This window comes from Rhinolophus sinicus, linkage group LG03, assembly GCF_036562045.2.
Source record: "Rhinolophus sinicus isolate RSC01 linkage group LG03, ASM3656204v1, whole genome shotgun sequence".
NCBI lineage: Eukaryota > Metazoa > Chordata > Mammalia > Chiroptera > Rhinolophidae > Rhinolophus > Rhinolophus sinicus.
Genome location: NC_133753.1, coordinates 194,248,815 through 194,258,941, shown reverse-complemented (window position 1 = coordinate 194,258,941; position 10,127 = coordinate 194,248,815).

Here is a 10,127-nt window from a genome sequence, read left to right as displayed (position 1 = left end):
ATAGTGAAGTTCCACCACCAGTCAGACAATCCGGGAAGGCATTTGTTGACCCAATGAGCCAGGCATTCTTTATCTTGTCCCACTGCCACCTCAACGTGCGGCTCTGAGATTATCATTGGTGGGAAGAGAGGTTGAAGGAGAGTGTCACTCAGTAGGTCTTAAATGTTCAGGCTCAGAAAACACACAGTCACTGTTGCTTGTGTCACACTGGCCAGATCGGTCACATGACCCCACCCAAGGACCCATGTCCGGGAGCCTGGACATGTAAGTGAAGGTATGGCTCCCCCAAGAGCAGGGGCTGTGTCTGACGCACCAGATCAAATGCTTTGCCTGGGGTGCTTCCATCACGTCGACAGCCTCATCCAGATGTCACGTGTGGTGCGTCACATCTGTCCTACTTCTCTCTATTTGTCTGCTCTATGTGAGGTAGTCAAGAAAGGAAAGGTCGCCATGCAAATTAGAAGTGAGGGGACATTTTTCTCATTTGTGATAACTGTGTTCTCTAGGAAATACTAATTCAGCTGAGGTTTTGAAAGACTTGACATTTAAGGAGAGCAGACAATGTCTGGTCTGAGGAAAAATTATGGGGTTGTGTCAGCGGGTAAGTGTCTTTTTGAGTTTTGTTCATGACTCCACACTTCAAATGAGTCTGGCCAATACACAGAGAAGTGATTTTCTAGGCAAACTCTTAGCTGTGTGTCTTCAGTTCTGAGAAACCCTCCTCTTTTATGTGTGGCTATTGTCTTCTCTTCATTCGTTGTTTTATTTCCTTCTGGCACTCTCGATAGACAGATATTCAAAGATCCATTCTTTCCTTATGTCTTAACTTTTCTTTCATTCTGTCAGGTTAATATCCTTGCTCTGTGTTGTGAGAAAATTCCCCATATCCACTTTCCAGCTCATTAATTTTCTATTTTCTATATAAACTGCTTATTACATTTCTATTTAATTAACATGTGTAATTTCCATGTATCTGTATGTATCTCTCTTGGATACAATATTTTCTTTGGTCTTTCTGGGATGATGATTATATGAATTCTAATGTCTACTTTGCTTCTTCTTAGAACCATGTTTCTTTTTTCTTTACCAGGGTAGACCCTTCCATAACCTTTTTCCACTCTGTGATCCATTTCACCACGTCATATTATGCAATGTCACTGTTACAGGCAAATATAAAAACAATTCATTTTCTGGGTGTCGTGCATCCACTGCAGGCATCACGTCCTTCTTTGGCAAGGTGTGTGTGTGTGTGTGTGTGTACGTGTGTGTGCGCGCGCACACACACACACACACACACACATTCTTTCTTGCAAGTAGACCAGGTGCCCCACATCAGGCTCACCCTGAGCCACCGTGCCCGTCCAATCACTGTCCCGAATCAGGCACATAGCATTCCTGATGCCTGAATGGTTATGCTCACCTCCCTCATCATCAAGATTCAGTAATACGTAGGAAAAAAACATGTCAGCATAAATAAAAAATTAAAAAATTAAGCTGTACGATAAACTGCGTGTAATGGAGGCGAGATGTGTTTATTCCTTTTCGATACAGGTATATCCGGGCAAATACTGCGGAGTTATTTCTTGTAGTCAGATAAATAAGGTGAATGATTCATCTGCGGCTCAGTTGAAGCTGTTTATGGTAATGTTTCTATACTATCTTTCATTGTTTAAAGCAGGTGCCAAAGTATATACAATAATTTGTTTCTGTGGTGGAAATGGAGTAAATCTACAATATATTGTATTGAGAGTAATAAAATAAAATAAGAGAATGAATGATCCTGACATTTCACTTTTGTGATCTCATATACATTTCATAGGGTAAAATAATATCTTCTTTATTTAAAAAGAACAAGAAGGTACAATTTTGGACCAGTAAATAAAAAGATACCAGAAATGACAAAGAGGCATTTTTAGCCATATAGGTATGACAAATGGAAGTAATAATAAAAGAATAATACATTTTGTTAAGTAAACATTAGAGAATGCTGAAACCTTTTTTCAACAACCTCCTGGCAAAAGAAAATTGGGTGATTTGATAGTGAGCATTGAATTTAAAGTATGCTGTTCGGTAGCATATGAGTTTTCCTCACTGAGTTAAATGCCGGTGAATGCAGGTAAAAAGAAAAGGCTGAAAAATCACTGAGTTCATAAAGTAAGCATCTGAAAGAGAGTTTCATGTTTTGCAAACAGAGAGAAATGTGACAGAGGTTGAATTTCAGAAATGTTATCATGTTTTTTTAAATGAGCAGTACTCTTCATAGAACCTACCCAATCTTCTTTAACATAGACCAAGTATTTGTGGTATGATTATTGATTTAAATTTTATTCTGTGATTAGTACCAGCAAGGAATCTTATTCATCAGGCCTCTCAGCTGTAGCACTGGGCAGACACCAGCCAACAGTTTCTGCCGACAACCTTGATCTGATTGGGTGGGTGTGGGTGTCTCGATTTTGGTTGAGTAGGTTTCTGATGTTCCTTTCAGATCAGAGAGGGGTTTGGTTATCACTCAGAAATTAGGTGTGGGAGGGGCTGGAAATGCTAAAGACTGTGTATTTGCCATCTACACTGTAGGTTTATTATTCTGGTATATTTTTATTTATTCCAAAATTGTACCTTCTTTTTAAATGAAAAAGACATTTTTAACCTTATGAAATGTGTATGAGATCACACACAGTATCTAGCACAGCCTGTGAAACAAGGATTAGAGCAGCAAACACTTGTAGAACAATGAATAAAATAATTTTTAAAAAAACAGAAATTAACTTTGGAGTGAGAGGGATTTTTCTGGCTGTATATGGATAGGACCTCTGATAACCACAAAAGAAACAGGAGCTCCCTGACAAGGGGTCATAGCCAGCGCTTAATTCTCTCAGAAAGTTTTGACAAGGACAATCCAAATATTTTGATCTCAATATCTTAGATTTCAATGTATGTCAGACAGTACAAAAAATAGGCAAGTCACTCTGTAATAAATCCAGAAAATGGTATGAATTGGGCTTAATTTTCTTTATTATTTAATTGATATTCTAACCTACATGGGTAATCTACTATTTAATAGAAATTTAAAGTGAAACCATCATATAATAATTTTTGTAATATTCAGAAGAACTTCTTTTTAAAGTAAGTAAATATGTACAGATTTAAAAGAGAGTATATACTTTATAGACTCTTGCCAATAGTTGGTATTGTCCATCATTTGGATTACAGCCTCTCTAGGGTACGTGTAGTGATGTCTCTTGGGGTTTTTAATTTCCATTTACCTAATGACTAATGAGGTTGAACATCTTTTCAAGTGCTTATTAGTTATTCTCATATCTTCCTTGGTGAAATCCCTTTTCAAATCTTCTCCACATTTTTAACTTGACTGTTTTTCTGTTGTTGTTATTGAATTGTAGCAATGCTTTAGATATTCTGGCTATGAGTTGTTTACCTGATAAATGATTTGCAAATATTTTCTCCTAATTTCATGAAGCCTAATTATCAGTGTTATTTGATGGATCATGCTTGTAGTATCATATCAAAGAAATTGTTGCCTATTTTGAGATAAAATCAACTTTCTCCTGTTTTCTTCTAGATGCTAGATAGTTTTAATCAGTTTTGATCTTATACCAATCAGTTGCTCCATTGCATTTTTGTCTTTCACATACCAGTTTTTTTCCTTGATAATTTTCCCTCAGATTTTTGCAACCTAAGAATAATGGGGACCCTGCCTTCACTTTAAATAGAGTGAACGGCCACTATCCTTCGCCTTTGTTTGTTTGTTTGCTTTCTCTGTCGGTTATGATGAGACATTTCCTCAATGCAATGATTGCTGCCATATGACAGACAGCCAGGTTCCCCCAGGGTCCAAGGACCAGGAGACACTGATCAAATTGAATATTGAAACCACAAATTGAGTATTTGAAAAGTTTGCAGCTTTACCGAGGTATACTTGACAAACAACAACTAACATAAAGTTAAGGTGTACAACATGATGTTTGGCATACACATACATTGTAAAACGATTGCCTCACTGAAGCTAAGTAATATGTCCATCACCTCACGTAGTTGCAATGTTTCTGCACGTGTGGTGAGAACACTTAAGATCTCTCTTGGCAAATTCCAAGTGTACAGTAGAGTGTTATCAATTTGTACTCACCATGCTGTACAGTAGATCTCCAGAACGTTTTCATCCCACATAACCATACCTTTGTCCCCTTTGACCAGCATCTCCCCATTTTCCCCACCCCTCCACCAAGCAACCATCGTTTGGTTCTCTGCTTTTGAGATTGACTCTTTTTAGACGCTGCACACAAGTGGAACCATAAGGATTTGTCTATCTGTGTCTGGTTTATTTCACTGAGTATAATGGCCTCCTAGTTCAGATATGGAAACAAGTGTGATTTATGGATGAACAGATAAACATATGAAATACACACACACACACACACACACACACACACACACACACACGGTGCCAAAAAAATGTATACACATTTTAAAAAAGGAAAAAGCTGTATTAAAATTGTAATACTCAATATATACCAAAAATAAAGGATAAATAAAGTCATGTTTGACTTCTGCAATGACAAGAGGTGCTCAAAGTGGTTACCATCAGTGTCCAGACGCTTCTGATTATGGTAAACTACTACTTGAGCGACGCTGACCATCTCTTAAAATGTGTATACATTTTTTTTTTGCATCCCGGGTGTGTGTGTGTGTGTGTGTGTGTGTGTGTGTGTGTGTGTGTGTAGCGCAGGGGCGAGGGGAGAGTAAAATGCAAGCATAGCATCAGGAGCTCAGCTGAGCTGGGAGAGAAGGAACCAAGCTGTCAGGTGTGGGAGTAGCTGATTTAAACAAGAAGCCCAAAATGAAAGAGGTAAGCCTGGAGTCACCTACTGTCATGGTAAAGCAAGTGTCTAAAACAAGAGAAAGTGTGGCGCCTCGTGTTCCCTTCCCCCATGGAAAGGCACACCAGTCCATCCCAAGTCAGGGGGGGTCAGTGCCGATTTGGGAGTCATTTTACTTTTGAGGGAACCCAGAACAAAGGCTCCAGAAGTTTTATGGCCCTGAGGTCAGGGGAAGTGCTCAGAGTGGAAATGCTCCGTAGGGAATGTGTGTTCCAGTTTGGCCATTCCTCCCCACCTTCAGGAGGTCTCAGCAGGGTGCCAGAAAAGGACCTCTGCCCAGGGCTGCAGATAATGAGAGAGGGAGGGAGGGCAGGGCTAGAAGGGAAATACGTGAAGGACCTTGACAGTGGGGCACCGGAGCCCCTGATTGCCGCTCCCTCAGAGCCTGCAGGGTACTGGCTGTGAACCAAGTCTGGAGTGGGGAGAGCAGCTTTCCCCAGTGTGACTTGCCGGGTGCAAGCTTTCTAATTGCCTAGGTCAGGCTCCAAATATCATGCAGAGGTTTTGAACCAGGAATCCTCACACAGAAGGGCCACGTATTCTCAAATCCTGCATGATGCAATGTTCCTATGTTTCATCGTCCTCTCACTCACATCCACCTTTGCTGCTGACATTCCTGTTGACCAAGGTGACTCAGCAGAAGGAAGGAACCTGTAACCAGCACTTTGTTGCTCTGTCCCAGAGACGCAGAGGCAAAAACCCTGGGCTCACCAGTAACTGGATGAGCAACCGTGACTTTGACCTGAGAGACTCAGACAACAGACACATGGAGCCAGGTGGATTCTACTAGACGGTGGCCAATTTCAGGATGGCCTAGCTTTCAGTCCGGAGGTGACAAGGTCAGTGCTTTACGCAGGGATACAGTTTACCTGTTTCATCCAGTCTTCCCCCAGTGGAACCCAGCACAGATCTAATATATCTGATAAGCAACTTGCTTCTACTTTTTAGCGAGTGGAATATTCCATCATTTCAAGATCTTGGAAGAAAAACCACTGTTGCCCTCATATATGAATAGCAATCACAAGGTTTTGTCAAGTTATTTTGAGAGTATTTAAAAAGTAGATCAAAATAAGCTTGGATTTTTATTGACACTGTAGAATTAAAACCGGAAGAAGCGATATGAGTAGACTTCTCCCTACATAAGCAATTCAAAGAGATTGGAAGTTGTTGTTGTTGCGTTTTATATGGAATGTAAGGAAAAATTTAAAACTACCTTTATGTACAGTCACTAATTAGAAATTTTGTTTTGTTAAATAAAAACAATATGACATATGGTGTTTATTCAGGTAGAGAAAAAAGCCCAGGAATGAGGAGTGAAAGGAATCACTAAAAGAAATGCTCCAAGGCGGTGGGAACATGTGGTAGTATCTTCTGAAAGCCTGTATTCATTTCAATCTTCTCAAAGTAAATTTTAAGTTTTCATAGAGAGTAGGGGAAATTAACATATATATGGCAATTCATGAACGTCTGATTTATTTGGGCCTGTCCTTACATTCCTCTGGCTTTCACAGGAGAATTAAGACAAAGTCCACAATAGACCTTTCACAATTGGCACATCTATCTTCAAACCTGAATGTCTTTCTTGTACTTTCTTGTGTACTTTCCAGTATACATATAATAAATTACTTTTCCCAAAGTTTTACAGCCATAGTATGGTAACTGGAATGAAACAAATTGCGGTGGTCATTTAGTAAAATGATGAATTGGTCAGAAACTAATTAGAGACAGAAATTTAACCCTGAGACTATGATGAATGGGTGAGTAATGGTAGACTTGTCCACGACATGTAGCTTAAGGAGAAATCTCCTCCCATACCCAGAGCCACAACTTTTCATGGTGGAATTGAGGATACATATAGAGCAAGGGAAATAGATTTGTAAATTTTTAAATATCATGACAAGTACTTCACTTTATGGCAGAATCACTTTCTCCTTATAAAGAGCATCCCTACTTCCTCAAGAAACAAATTGCATACTTTAAGAAAATCTTATACTTTGTATTTTTTCCAGGAAATTACTTTTCACTTTTATGGCAAAGTGATATGCCTTGGATTCTTATTTTTTATCTCTACTATCTTTAAAGTTTTAAAATTGATTAAATGCCTCCCTACCCAGACACACAAACTTGTTGATCTTGCACCACTAAATTATTTTTAATTTTATCCGACAGAAACTATATTAAGATTATTGCAGGAAATAAATTTATAGCACAAATTTCAAATATATTGTGCATCTGAAAAGGTTGGCTAATGTTTGTGACTGCAAAAAGGGAAATATTATTTTTAAAGTAATCATTAATTTGAATCCCAAATGATTTTTCTGATATCGATTCATGTGATTGTTAAATGCATAGGAACATCAGATGGTTATTGTTTTAAAAAGTCTAAGTAAAAACTTAGAACTCTTGAAAGTTTGACCTAGAAATACCAAAGGCTTTAAAATATTGACCTATTGTGACTTTCTGTATTTTTCCTTTCACTCTTTCTTAGCTGCATACTAGTTATATCGGGTCCCTTAGTTAGAGCACCAGTTACACGGGTTCCCTTACAGCACTAGGTATATCAGTTCACTCCTGACCCTCACGGTTCCCCAGCCACAGGCCAGGAAGCCAGTAACCCTGTAGCCCACTTCTATGACCTAACTTACATTGATCAACTAACTTAAATTATGTGTACTTGTGTGCTAGAAAATCGGAAATATTTATTGCTCTTCCAGTATGTGCAAATTATAATGAAAATGAAAAGATAAGCACTCTCCCTTGCCTCATTCACTTTGAAATGGTGGTGGTAATGTTGGTAGCAACGTGATGGTTCCATTTTCTTTCTAAGGTGGGGTCAGCCGCACTTCTCTGAAAAGGGCTACATAGTAAATATTTCAGACTTTGAGAGTTGCTGCAACTCCTCAGCCATGTCACAGCAACATGGAGGCCTTGACAGACGGTGTATCTAAAAGCAGGGGGAGTGGCTACACTTGGCCTGTGGGCCCTAGTTTGCCTGCCCCTGATTTAAGGCAATAAATAGCACACAGTTTGATGATATATGGAGAACAATTGAACATAACCTGTAGCCAAAATGTGATGAAACAAAAACAGATAAGATCTCTCTGTCAAGAAGATTTCTGAAAGCGGCTTCAAAAAAATGTGTCCTATTTATTGTCTTGGAGGAGCTTTAACAGGAATTGGAGAAAATGTAGTTATTCCAGATAAGAAGTCTCCTTTGTTGACCTAATATTTTCTGAGCCAGACAACAAGGTAGTCAGAGGGTAATAAACCAGAGTGACGTTTAAACTCTCATATTTTCTATTTATCATTCATTATATTTTTGTAGAAGTACATTATAAATACTATCAGTGCTCACCTCTTCTTATTTCTTTATTATTATTTTTTAACTCTAGAAAAAATTCTTTGTATTAGGACTTTTCTGCAACCTCAATTGTCTCTTTCCTCTCACTGGGAATGGTCATTCCTAAATTCTGCTTTCTTTTTCATGAACAATGATCCTTCACTTAGACTTTCATTCCTTTTTGTGTTTGGTTTGGGTCAGGACAATGATGACTGGTGAATAAGCAGAAACACTGAAACATTTTTGTCTTTCCCTGCAAGTCATTTCAATTGATGCATACACATCATGGGATTATGTTAATAAAAAATTTAATAGTATGACATCCTTAATATTTCTCATAATTCTACAGAAGATGGCATATGCCAATAAACTGGACGGAACTGTTTTAGATACAAATATACCTGTATCCTTTCGAATGAGATTCAAGTTGATTCAAATTAATATATTTTACTTATACCTACTTTAAATTATGGGTAAAATTACCTGTATAAATATTAGGTTGATGCAAAAGTAATTGTGGTTTTTGCAAACAATAGATTACTAATGATTAATATTTTAAAATACATTATAACAATGTACTTTTTACTCATTATTGCAGTAATTAAATTATATTCATTACAAAAAGGCTTACCTCCCCATACACAAGATTGTTACAAATAAAGCCAAGTAACTGCAGTAAATGTCAGCTCAATCTCTGTGATTGAATAAAAAATGGTCAAAATTAATCAGCTTCTTAAGAATAGCAACATAGACCTAATTTCACTCTATTTTTTTCTCACTGCTTTTTTTTCCTGTGCTTAACATATGAAGTAAAGGTAATTATTTTTAATTTAGGTTATTCATGCTATTAATTACATCTAAATATGGATATCATTCAGATAATTACCCTAGAGACATTAAAAATGTCACAGTACACCACTGTTTCTCATAGCTTGCTCTATGAGAGCTGTTATACAAATGACTAAAACGTAAAGCAATAAGAGTAATTTTAAAGTTTTGAATTACGGCTCTTGGATGGGACACTGGCTGATGACGGTTGGCAAAGTTCAAACAAGCCGGGTTCACTCTAGCCTTTCTGCTGCCTTAGTCTGAATTTCAGCTTTCCTTATCAGATAATCTCCAACAACACCTTCAAAGCAACTCTGAAAAGATAGGAGCATATGAGCATCATTCGTGAGATGAAAGAGGACCCAGACAGCGAGGTAAAGTTCTGATAAGCTATCAGCATTTCAATTTCACTACTTTTTATCTCAAAAAGTGAATAGTTAAACTATTTTCAAACAAAGTTACCAGAATGTAGAGTTTCAATTTTGCTCTGAATAAACTTTAGAAACTTTATTTGGCATTTTATTTATTCCCATTCCTTTCTTCTTCTTCGTAAGATAACTTAAAGACTTAAGTGTCTATAATAAACACAGAACCACATGCTATTCTGGGCCCCCTGAAATTAAAGGACCCAGGGAATTAAGCATTCTAAACCCTGATTATGGGTTCTGTGAATTCTGGAACTACCCATGAGGATTTGTTTGGGCCTTCTGATTATACAGTAGGACTCTCAAGCTCCTTGCACCTAGAAAGTGCATCTTAGCCAGGGGACACCCGAGTCCATCTTTGTCCCAGGGCACCTCCATAGAGAGCGGATGCTAGGTGGAAGGGAATGAAAAGTGCAGGATGCAAACAGTAAAGGAGTTCTTCAATTCCAGAATCCCGTCATCTCTTCACAGCAACTTGGCGAAGATCCAGAGAGCTGTAGACCCACCGAGGAGAAACCTGGTAAGAGGACACTTATTATTCCATTACGTCAACACTCTACGGCCCCATGGCATTGTCTAGAGCCATCCCTTAGGAACTGGAAATGTAGATGACGTATTTTCCAGGGCTGGAGGCAGGCCCAG